The sequence below is a fragment of the Megalopta genalis genome, chromosome 10 (genome assembly GCF_051020955.1).
Source record: "Megalopta genalis isolate 19385.01 chromosome 10, iyMegGena1_principal, whole genome shotgun sequence".
NCBI classification, from domain to species: Eukaryota; Metazoa; Arthropoda; class Insecta; order Hymenoptera; family Halictidae; genus Megalopta; species Megalopta genalis.
The window spans coordinates 11,155,762-11,169,361 of record NC_135022.1 but is presented as its reverse complement, the minus strand read 5'-3'; positions in this window follow the sequence as shown (position 1 = coordinate 11,169,361).

Below are 13,600 nucleotides of genomic sequence, written 5' to 3'. Positions count from 1 at the left end.
GAACAAATTACATGTGATTCAACACTAAACCTACCGAACATTAAAAGTGACTGACATTTGTTGTTCTACACGAATGCCAAGAAAATCTATAAAAAAGTCTTTATCAACAATTTAAAAAATAAAAGAACGTAAAACTGGTCGAAAAGATCGACAATGGCAGGGACAGTGTTAAAAAAGAAGCGTGAATTTTTACTAGAGATATATATGAAAATGTATAAAAAAAATAGGATATGGCATATATATGGTTACATAAATAGAGTCGAGTTACTTGGACATTCGTCAAGAAGGAAAGGAATGATGCGATTGTGGATACCGAAAGAGACAAGGACCAGTTTCAGAACGTCACGGAAACGGCACATGATATTGTTCCTGGAATGAAAGGGGCGACGACTCATCACTTTCGGCTGAATCTCTCCGGCTATCAAGGCGACAAAACGTTCATTCGTATCATTCCTTTTCTGAGTTTGTTCATCGCGGTTCCGATCTCCGGTTCTCCGCTCTCGGGACCAGTTTTTCCTTGTCCGAACATGGACCGGTCGGCTCATACCCGTTGGTTTATGTAGCCGGAGAGGGTCAATTGTTTTACCCGGTCTAACTGGAAAACACGATAATTGCTATTTAAGATGAAGACGCAAGAAACAAAGAGTTTCGTCACAGTGCCGATCCGCGCGGTCCTTCAACGTCGAACACGGAAGCTTGTTTAGCTCCATAATAAATAGCGATCAGCATTCGTCTCTCTCTCTCTCTCTCTCTCTCTCTCTCTCTCTCTCCCTTTCTCTCTCTTTCTCTCGAATCTTCGGTCCATAAATTTTTCCGTAACCTTCCCGCTAATGTTTATTTCATCTCGTTAATTACCGTCGACGGTATGTGATCATTAGACACGCTCGCTCAATTTCATGGAGTCGGTTATAGACATAAGAAGTTTTTCAGTTTTCCCGTCGCTTAGGAGAGTCGTGTCTTTAGAATGATACGGCGACTGGATTGTTCACAAATACTTGCACTAATTATTGTGTAAGTCATTAGTGCAGGAATAGCATGAAACTTCACGGGGTGAATTAACTATATCTTTAAGGAATTACGGAGACGTAATGATGGCATTGTCTATGATTAGTTAGAGCAGTTGAAGAGCGTTGAGTGGTTGTATAATTAATAATATCATTGAAGAAATTGTTTTCATTTATATGAGAAACTTGGGGTAATAATAATGTAATAATAATGTAGAGGACGGCACTGAAATGCGAATACATTCAATGTCAAATGATTATTACATTGACTTCTAATTTTTTACTTTTGTTATACAATGGTAGGTCTAATTTTATTTAGCTTTTTATGATAATTAACTATTCTTAAATAGTATTCTCTTACATAGTTGTGTTTATATGAGGCATTTTGATTTTTAACACTTGAGTCTGCCTTGACTAACTTGCTACAATGCAACTATTTGCAACGCTATTGTCAGTAAGAACCCGTTGTTCCCGTTTTACTTTGCTATTAAAGTACATTAACTATTTAATTAATGCCTCTTATACTTTAGTAGAGACTACTTTTTAATTGAAAATTAGAACATCTATCCAAAATTAGTCCAACGTCTTTTTATTCAATGACGATCTTTCATTCGAATGGATTTTATATAACAATTCAATAAGAATAATTCAATGTCAACTTTATATGTTTATTGTTGTGTTCAAATTTATATTAATTCTATATATAATATTCTATATTATATATTCTATATTCTGTATATATATTCTATTTACATTAATTCTATTAAAAATGTATATTTTACAACCATGTTGAAAAGTCTACTTGATTCGAATATTGTAAAAATTCGGTTTTTTGGGGGAGGGGAAAGAAGATTTTATATAAAAACATTTTTATTTGGCGTGGGTGGATTTTGGCACGGGTATGTAAACAATTGCTCTCAAAGTCATATTTTTCGAGATTTCAAAGTGTTATTGATATTTTGTTAAATACGACGACATATTTTTATCATCGTGGCGTAATATTAGAGGTCAAGAGCATTACAATGATCCACGATGGTATGACATTTACGTAACCTTGACTAGGAAAAACTCAGAGATGTGTGGGAATGGATGTAAATAATGAAGTAACTATGTAGGACGGAGAGATTACCGAAGAAAACTTATATCAATATGACCAGTTGAAATGATGTCCTCTAACCTTAATAGGTAATATCTTTTTCCACAGAAATGAAAATTTCTCTTCGGACATTTTCTGCAATCGACAAAAACGACACAAAACCATAAATTTCAAATTAATTGAGGTAAATAGAATTCTTTAAATACATCATATTATCTACCTTCAATTATATGAAATTTGATCAGAGCAACGTTGGACAATATTCGGCAATGTTGCTAATAAATTTTCGAGTGCATTTTTACGGAAACTGGAAAAGACACTTTAGTCGATTGAATTAAGTTGAACTACAAAATAGATTCAAAAATTATTGGAAATATATGTAATATTACATATATGTAATATTGTTAATAACTATAAAAACGAGCCGTATATGTAATATTACATTTATGTAATATTTTATAGTTATTAACAATCGGTTACTACAAAAATGAGCCACAAGGCTCGAATAATCGTATCTCCTCTTCCAAAATTGTCCATTTTTGTGCACAATCTGAGCGTCAATTAGGGAGAATTTACTGTAATTGGTGGCCGGCCATTTTTCATCGTCAATAATACGTACAAAATGTAATTGATTTTATTATTTAATATTTTCTTATATGATACATATAAGATACATATATGACACATCGTTCTGAAACGAAATGATCGAACATATTTTCATTTCATGATAAATTAGGAAAAATATTAAAATAAAGTACGATCGAAGTATGATACCGCTGTAATCGGTGCATTTATCTTATCGTCGTAAAGACAATAATAAGATTATCAGCAAAAATGAAAGAAGAAGAGAAATAGATATTGAAAAATGAAGTAGCTGTGTACAGTGGCTCACAAAAGTGTCCGTAGATGGATGAACTAGTCTACTAGATGATGGCTAAAAATCGCTTTTCTTTTTAAATCTTTCCATTACTTAGAATGAAAATAAAAAATTAAGAACTCTCACTTTTTAACTTTTTTATGTGAGCCTATAACGAAGATTTAAAAGATGCCTTTCGTAGATCTCGGTAACTTATATGCGTGCTGAAAATTTGATCGAAATCGGTTAACTCGGAGTTGAGTTACAGATATTGAAGGATTTCAAAAACTGCAGATTTTTTACAGTTTCTGGTCGAAATCCTGATAAAACTACAATTCTTGCGAACTTTAATTTGTTGTAACTTGTAACAACGTGAACCGATTTCGATAAAATTTTCAACCCGCATATAAGTTACCAAGATCTACGAAAGACATTTTTTAAATTTCATTATAGGCTCGCATAAAAAAGTTAAGAAGCGAGAAGTTCTTACTTCTTTTTGTTATTTCAAGTATGTAATAGCAAAATTTAAAAAGAAAACATTTCAGTCATCATCTTGTAGACTAGTCCGTCTATGATCTACAAAAGATAAAATTCAGTTTTAAAATAGTTACATATTGCGTTTCAAGTGGTGCACGAACAGCGTATATTATAGAAAAATTCGTGCAATAATAATGATGGAAAAGCGAAAACGTTTCATTAAAAAATTTTGCCCAAAGTTTAAAAAGCGGTCATTTGGCCGCTCTGGTGGGTTTCGCGTCGGGTAAAGATCCACACAGTCTATCTGATACGCTTCACTAGCATTTTATGCATTCGCACGTAACGTTCACGCACACGATCGTCAAAAACGATAATCAGATTGCGCATCATTGCGCATTCACGGCGCGTCTAGATTTTTCAAACACCGCGAGCCACACGTACACACGAAGCAACTCTGAATTTTCTTCGCAGGAAACTGGTCGCCGAAACAAATCCGCCTCTTATTTCCCGACGTTACACCGTTACAAAACTGCCAATAAAAAAATGCGAATTTGCATAAAGATGAATCGGCCGATAAAGATCAGTCGAAGCGTGACAGAACCGGAGGCCATCGCGAGATCGAATTTTTCTGGATTTGATTGCACGTCTTCCGAGGGACACGGAAAATCGATTTCTCGTACGAGAAGCGGGCTGGCTCGCGCAAAAACCGTGAGCCAGGTCGAAAGTGACGTTTCGTCCGCTCGACAAAACAATGTAATTAGTTTCTTGCATGGTTTCATGGATGGCGTCTTGCATCCTTTTTTTCCGACACGACTGTCGGCAATTCGTTCTCTGCCAACCGGACGCGAGGACGCATGTCCCGTGCTCGAATTATGTAACATCGCACTTTCGTCGGTGGCTCTTATGTCAGTAGGCCTTTACCATCGTGCACAGGCACTAACGCGCTGATTACACACACACACACACGTATATATGATTCCCTTTTTTTTCTTTCCTCTCTTCTCTCCTCCTCGTGTCGTCTTCTTTCTCTGTCGTCTTCTTTCTCTGTCGTCTCTCTCTTCTCCTAGCCAGCTTCTGTCGCTCTCCTCTCCTCTCCTCTCCTCTCGTCGCGTCTCGTTTTCAAACCGTGTTTCATTGTGGCCGACGCTAACCTTGTCGCAACGGCGCGGCGCGGCGATTGCGACGCGGACAAAAACGGAAATTAAGTAACGAGAAAAGAAACTTTTCTACTTTGTTACTGCTTCTCGGAAGAAAAAAATATAATCGCGTTCACCGTTCGACTCCTCGGCCGCAGAACATTCCTCTTCATCTTTTGGTGCCGGCATTTCCGTCGGCCGCTGCAACACGAGCGACCCTTGTCTGGCGAACCCTGGGTCCGTTCAGACCCGGCATATCACTCGGGATTCGTCAAAGTTCTGGAAATTTTTATAGACGATGCGCAGTATCTTTTTTGAAAACTGTTTTCATACCGAATTCCAATTGGAGCTTCGGATTGAAAACGTTGATTTGAATAAACTGAATTTAGAGATAAGAGTTTTTCTGTAGTTTTGTGTTGATTAATATGAAAAAGGGGTCTCTTCGAGATCGGTAACAAATGACAAATATTAATGTTTTATTATTATCGTGCGCCGATTGCAATTCGAAATGAATTTTCATGGGATTTAAATGAACATGGTATCCACGTTTGTCGTAGTGCACTTCTAAACAAATTCATGATTGTAATGATTGTAATATAATATACAGTCGTGAATTATATATTTACAATTATTTCGGTGAACATGTATAAACATATTTATGATATTTATGATTTTGAAGTAAGAATTTTCTTAAGAAATTTTAAGAACTTTCAATAAAACTGAAATGGGTCGAAAATAAAAGAGTATAGACTGTTTATAAATGGTAAATTGTAGATCATACATTTTTCTTGCAGTAATTTCTACAGTGCATAAGTTACATCTAACTTTTAATTTCACAGCATAAAGAAATGGATAATGAATAAGCGTTATAAATAATAAATCATTATACTTTTTGTTATTAAATTAACGTACATTTTTGTTATGTACCCTTTAAAATCGTTAATCGAGAATTTCTTGATTAATTTTGTATAAAAGGAATAGCAGTTTTATTCATAAACCTATCATCAGTTTTAGTCATAAACTATTTCGAAAAACATAATCTAGTAATTTGTTTTGGAATCATTGCTTAGAAGAATTTAACGGTTTAACATTTACAAAAACTTGGCCGTTGACCGTTAATTGATGAAACGTTGACATTAAAATGGTATAAAATTTAATGCACTAATTTTATAGACAAATGAACAATAGATAATTCGTTTATGTCTTATTATTGATACTGCTTATTCAATGTTCCTGAATATTGAAAATATTTGAAACATTAAACGAACGAGTAAAAAAATGAAAAAGAAGTAGACAAAAGTATGAAAGATAATTAGAACATCTGCGAACGTTCCAAAATAAAATAAAATGAACCTAGCGCAAATAATACAATTATCCTAAATAAATTAGACAATTCAACAATTCAATCGTAACAACCGAATATGTTAGAATTCCAATACACCATAGACCGAACGATTGGAATAAAAGTGTGTCAATTTTTATTATGACATCGGCTATTATAGAAACGTAGGTGGATGGATATAGAAAGAATTTCTAATTACGTAATGTACGTGACATCGATACTCGTTAAGAATTATTCAATTTAAATAATACGGCCTAACCCATCGATCCATAGAAAGTTTTCATTTTTTTTTTTTCATTACAATAGTGGTTAATAATCTATTACGATTTATTAAGCCGAAGAGAAAGTTTCGAGATATCGTAATACCAATGATCCATAGTGAATGGCGTAACTAGCATTAATGGAGGGGAGTTCTTGGGGCTTTCACCCTGCCAAATATTCGTAAGACGTTTTTGGTAACGATAGCCTCGACATAAAAGTCCGCTGATAATTTATTAGATCATTTCATGAAATCGGATACGTTTGCGTAATGGTAACATAGAACGGAAATGATAATGATGTTCGTTTACATTGGCATTTCGATAAATAATCTTGTCAGCAATCTAATAAATCATCAATAGTCTGCGGATCTTTGCGCGTCTATGACAGAAATAAGTGGATCAAATGTGAAACAATAAAAACGTTTGAAGAATTTTAGAATACTATCGTATTATTTTCAATTCGACAAAATAATTCAAGAGAGGTAGAAATCTCTAAGTGACTCTTCTTTCCAAGAAAAAATGCAGACAATTCTTATTTTATATAAAGATCCGCAGTCTAATCATCAATTAAGTCACAATAACTATGATCATAGATTTATTAGTACACACATCACATTGTTAAAGATAATACAATTCGATATTGCAAATATCGTTTGATAAGTTTATCTTTCGTATTAATTCTTCATCTTTATAAGAGTAAAGACGAATAGAAACCGAATGGGCGTTTTTTATATGATTTAATTTATTATTACGTGTACAAGAAAACTTGACAATAATTATTTTCTGCGTTATAACGCAAAGTTTCGTTGTTAAATGAACCTGGAGGATTGAAATCGTCAGAAAATCTATTAAAATTTAGCAGTGAAAAAATAAACAAAATCTAAAGAGTAAGCATGAAATTACAACATAATTAAAATTAAGGAGCAGGATGACGTATGCGGCATAAAAATACAACAAAAAAGGTAGTATTAATTACTGTATTAAGTATGTGTGTTGATGATCATATAATTAAACTATACACAGCATTGATGAGTTAACATTAAATCACATTTTTCGTTTTAAAATTGTTAAAATTATTGAAACTCCTTCAGAGAAAATAATCAGATTTTTTAATCCAACTGTATATTGTAATAAAAATGATAAATACTGCAAACAAAAATCCAGTCTTGTCATTCTCAAAAACCTGTTCATAAATCAGGTCAGTGACTTTCAGTGCTCGATATGTATGGTGTTAAATAAACTTAGAGGATTGCGTGAAATCGAATTTATGTCTTTAAAAAAGCAGTTTTACTTACCCATAAGCTTCGGTCACGAACCAGCAATAACAAGATAAACCAGTAATAACACAACACACGTCACTGAAAGCGTGCTAAACGACAGTGAAATGCCAAAGGACACAAAGTCTTATCCGATTGTTGGTCGAAAACGACCATGAAGCGTAAACTATCACCGGGTCACGGCGGTGAGCACGGGAGCACCGCGAAGCCGAAATACCGTCTTCGGAGATGGAAAAAAGGTCAGCATGCGAGAATTTCTATTTACCAGCAGTACTTCTCACTGGGAGTGACGCGTTTCTCAATGGCTGCAAACAGAAGTAAGCAGCCGATAATTTAGAAATCATGCTCATTTGTCCTTGAGACGTGCCCTTACATGAACGCCGAAAAGGTCGATATCAAGACTAGTGTCTAACTAAAGAAACTTGATATTGTTTTAACAGTGAATAGTATTATATGCGAAACAAGCATATTGAATTTAACGGTTTTATAAATTCAGTGCTGACTAAAATGAAGAATTATAGGGTTGGCAACTAAGAAATTGCCGATTTGTTCGATGAAATAAAAATTTTTTTTTTACTTGCAATGAAGTTTAATCTGTAATGTATTTTCCATTTTGTTTGATGACCTATTGCCATCTCTCTGACAACTTGAAAATTCCACGCTCGTAGAAAGTCTGATCCTTTTCGGCCAAAAACTGAGTTAAGTGAGATTTTACAGCGTCATCGTCGTTAAAAGTTTTACCACGAAGGGAGTTGTCCAGGGATCGAAATAAGTGGTAATCCGATGGTGCGAGATCAGAGCTATATGGTGGGTGTAACATCAATTCCCAAGCAATATCCATCAATTTTTGCCGAGTGGACAAAGACGTGCGCGGCCTAGCATTGTCCTGCTGGAAAATGACACCTTTACGATCGACCAATTCTGGTCGCTTTTCCTTGACCGCTGCATTCAATTTGTCCAGTTGCTAACATTCACGGATAATAAAAAATAACATAATAATAATAATAATAATAATAATAATTTTATAATATAACATTTACGGATATCATAAAAATGGGAGTGAGAGACATCTATAACTGAAATCGGCAATTACTTAGTTGCCAAGCCAATATAATCGAAGATATATTCACATTTTATACTATTTTTAGGACTTTATATTATATTCGTATTATGTACATGACATTCGGATTATATTACGTACTTTATGCAAAGTAAAAATGATTTGTATTAATCAAAAGGAACAGATGTTCAATGAAAATGTATTTCTTCTTTTACCTTTTATTATGTTTTTGCTATACATGCATAAAATGCGCATCCTGATTATAGATCATATAATGATCATGGTAGCCTAAACTTTTCGCTGCACATTGATAGGATTTAAAGGAGTAATGTAATAGAACATCAATTAATAAAAAATAATAGGATTTTTTTCATTTGGATGAAATTGTAAGAAGTTGTTGCTAAGGAAAATATCAAGTAGAACACTATTCAACGGAACTGTTATAAAATTTATTTATTTATATGATTTATTCATACTTATAGAAATATTTTTCTTTTGAGTACTCGTAGATTATCACTTTTTAATATTTTCATATTTGAGATCATGCTCGACAGTCTAATTAATCTTGACATTATTAGGTCGAGTATCCGAGTCCTTAATGCGACAAACTACCGCGTTACAACTTCCTCCCTGAAACGGAAATGATTTGTGACTCACGTTGTGACTAATGTTTTTGTAATTTTATTGCGTGTGCAGCTAATTTTGCATATTAAAGTGTGAAATTCCTTTCAGTTGATCTATTAATATAATTCTTACTCCGTTTTCTAATTCAGATATTTATCGAGATAGTTTTCATAGAAGCACCTTTACAATCTTAATAACTATAAAATAAAGAATTTGGAATTCGTCATTTTGACGGTTTCACTTGTTGTGAATTGTATTATTATTAGTCTGCAGATCTTTATGCAAAATAAAAGTGGTCCATTGTAAGATATAGAAGCCAAGTGCAATTTTGATAAATGATTAAGTGCATTTTTCTCTCTCAAATAATTCTAACAAGTTATAATTAACATATCGAAGTATTACTATAATACTTCGCAAAAAAATGTACCACTTTTTTGTAGATGACCCGAGAAAATCGAATGCTAAGTGTTAATAAAACAGAAATTGAGAAAAATCGAGATGCATGATCTTGCATTTCATAGACCCTAAGCAAATTCGTAGCACGGGATTTTCAATACATGGGAACAAAAATTTGAATTTTGGTCAGAAGATACTGCTTTTCAGACCATTGTGGACTGTTCAAATAATTCCCATTTCTGATCAAGTAAACGTACCTATTATGGAACGCTTTTCGGGGGTATAAGATTATCATCGATTGTATTACAGCTTAAAACTATTATTCTTGAATATTTACATTGCTGTTTGATATATTGATATATCTAGGTAACGCGATGGATCTTAAAATATTTATTTAATATTTATATAAATATCTACTTAAGAAAAATGGCACGAACAAAATAATAAAATACGAGCTTGTACCTATCATGAGCTTGTACCCAATTTGGAACGTCCATTTGCAATGCCCGCTTTAAAATAGGGACATTGAATATGATGGATTCCAATTGTACCAAAAGTCGGAACAATGAAAGCATTGAAATACGCAACAGGGAATAGTATACGTACACTTGCTTAGAAATTCGTATTCGAATAAACATTTCTTTTTACATCTGACTGTTACTTAACGGTATTTGCGTGAGTGAATTTATAACTAAAAATGCTCGCAAATATGGTTAACACTTTGAAGTCGACTTTCATGTGTTCTATCCTATTTTTATTGTATTAATTGTGTGCTGCTGTATCACAAAGGGGTCACAGAATCGCGAGCGGCGCTTCATAATAGGTACACACTTTTACCATAGACGCGGCGCTAAAAGCGTTAAATAGCGCCCTGTATGTGGTTCACGGTTGGTCGGCGTGTGCGTGCGCGTGTATGCCCACGCTAATCGAAATTCAACGATTCCAGAGAGCCGAGGTATAACATCGTCGCACGCCGGGCTTTACGCTTCGTAACAATGCCCCAACTTTCTCCGTCACTTTCATTTTCGTTGGTCGGCTGGTCGACTCTCTCGCTTCTCTCTCGCTTGGATTAGGAAATAGTGCGTACCCCTCCATTTTGCCGGGCCCTCCTTTTTCTCATTCGTATTCCCTCGTTCCGTTCGTCGTCCCCCGCGCCCGCTGCCGCTGCGGCTGCCGCCAACACCGGCGCTCTTTGTCCCTCTTTCTGGGGGCCCTCGCGCCACTTCCGGCCAACTCCCGCGATTTTAGAAAGGGTCTCCTACCAGCGTGTTGCCCGTGCCCGCGTATGAAACCTTTACGCTCTTTGGAGAACACTGATCCAAACCGAGGATCTACGCCAGGGCCGCCTTATGCAATCGCCGGCGTTGGGCACGACGCGCGGTACACAGTATTAGGCCCAAAAAACTGGCCAGAATACGACTTTTCGAACATCGCGCGAGATGAAGAATGTTCGTTGTCCGAACTATTGCAATGTACGAACGACAATGTACCAGTATTAATTTCTTTTATTTATGCTTGCATAGCACTTGTTTTCTCTTCGCTCGTTTCTGAATTATCACTTGATCGTTGAGATTGTTTACATGTGATGCAGACGTTGTTTTATTGTTTCTTTATAGGCAATTTGTAGACAGGTATACACTATAGTTTTCTGCAATTTTCACTTTTTTATTGTTTGTTTACTTAGAATTATTCAAATTGAAAGATGCCCTATAATTTGTCGCAATATTTTCCATTCGTAGAGTTGTCAGGAATGAAATTTTAGGCTCCCATGTGAGTCCCGATATTCTTCTTTGCGTCATTGGAAACCGTACAGTTTCTGTTAACAATGCAAACACGGCTTTTACATTATTTTTTACACTGCGACGTATGGAGCAAAATAAGGTATATTAAATGATATATTGTATTATTATATAAGGCTGTAGCTTATTAAATGAGACGAAACCAAAGTATAAAATTGTTTTCAATAGTTTTTAATTGTTTTTAGATCTCTTTTATCAGCAGTCTTGTAATGTCCCTTGTCTTGTAATGCTATAAGTGTTGAGCAATACAAACTCGATCGTATAATATAATAATATTCTAATAATATTCTAAATTCTAATTCTAATAATATTATTATATTGATATTATATTAAATATGATTAATAATTTAATATAATATTATATTAACTCGATCGTATAATATAATAATATTCTAATAATATTCTAAATTCTAATTCTAATAATATTATTATATTAATATCATATTAAATATGATTAATAATTTAATATAATATTATATTAACTCGATCGTATAATATAATAATATTCTAATAATATTCTAAATTCTAATTCTAATAATATTATTATATTAATATCATATTAAATATGATTAATAATTTAATATAATATTATATTAAACTTCTAATAATATTCTTCGAGACAGAATACCAAAACGACGAATTAACCACATTAAATGTTAATGCAACACCTTTTGTCGCACCTTTCTGCCGTGACAAGGAGAAGTGCACGATGTACTGCGCCTCATACAGACCACCGTTCAACAGCTACGAAGCGCCGGTTGATAACTATCGACAGTCTCTCAATCAGTCACGGTTACAGATCATGCACCACCTGTGTGACCATGAGATTAGTTTTTATTGGTTAAAGCATTTAAGTATGAATTATGTTTTATTACCTAAAGTCTGCGAGTGTGAGATTATTTTTTATTAGTTAAAGTGTGTCAGTTATTTCTTATTAAGATGGTATAATTATAGTATCATTGAATAATCGAATGATGTGAGAGAAGTATGAATCGACGTATTGAATGATCGAATGGGGAATGAGATGTAAGAGGCGATTGAAATTGTTTTCATTTTCGTATTCAATATTATTAAGAAAATATTATTATTTATACCGTGAACCTTTGCCGATCTGGCAAAATCTACTTATTAATGTTATTAATATCATGTTACTTGAACTTGTATTGTATTTATACATTATAAATAGGCTGGGTTTGTGTCAAAAATGACTATCATTTGCGACAGAAACGAGTAGGTAAAATTTCAAACAGCAGGCAAATTGAGACAATTTAAGAATGTTTCTGTATTATTTTTAATTCACCGGAAATTGTTAAAGAGAGAAAGAAATACTGTTCGTTACTGCTGATCTTTGTGCAAAATACAAATTTCTTGCTTCAATTGCAAGAGATTGGAGCCAGTTAGATATTTCATTCTCACTTTCATAATTTTCATTACTTGAAACTAGTGTAATCATATTTTTCAATCATCACAACTCTTTCACCGTTTTAAATTGCACTATCACGCTTTCGTCATAAATGTACTGTCAATCAAATATACAGAGTGTCTCAGAATTATGTTAACACCCGAAAAGGAGTGATTCCTGAGGTCATTTCAACTAACCTTTTCTTTAGCGAAAATGCAATCCGCGGCTTTGTTTACAATTTATTAACGAATTATTGGCTTGTTCTCGCTTTTCATTGGTCACCGTTTTTCGTTAATAACTCGTAAACAAAGTCGCGGATTGCATTTTCGCCAAGGAAGAAGTTACCTCAAATGATTTCAGGTATCACCCGATTCCGTTCGTTAACATAATTACGAGACACCCTGTATACGAGATATGCAGAAATAGGATAAGTATATGCAATATATACAAGAAAGAAACATAAACATTTGCATAAACATCCGCAGTCCACTAATTATAGGTCATAGAAAACTCATAGTAGACCAAATTTTCCATAAACATTACGAATTGAACATACGTGCTCACTTACTCTTACCACATACGGAGTGAACATCGAAAGGGTTAAAACATAAAGAGCGATAGCGAAGACGATAAGGGATTCAGAGAAAGAGGCAAAGTCATCTTCTTTTTTTAACACGTATATTTCACTTTCCGTTGAAAAATAATGCCGTAAATCGTCGTAGGAAATAATAGAATCTGCACAAACCAACTGACTCGGCGCACCACTATTATTCGCTTGAAGTATTTACAGTGATCGGAACTCTCTCGCGACGTGAGGTTTTCGATTGCGTTTTCGGGGGTTGCCCGACTCGGAGGGAGGGCACGTCGGGTC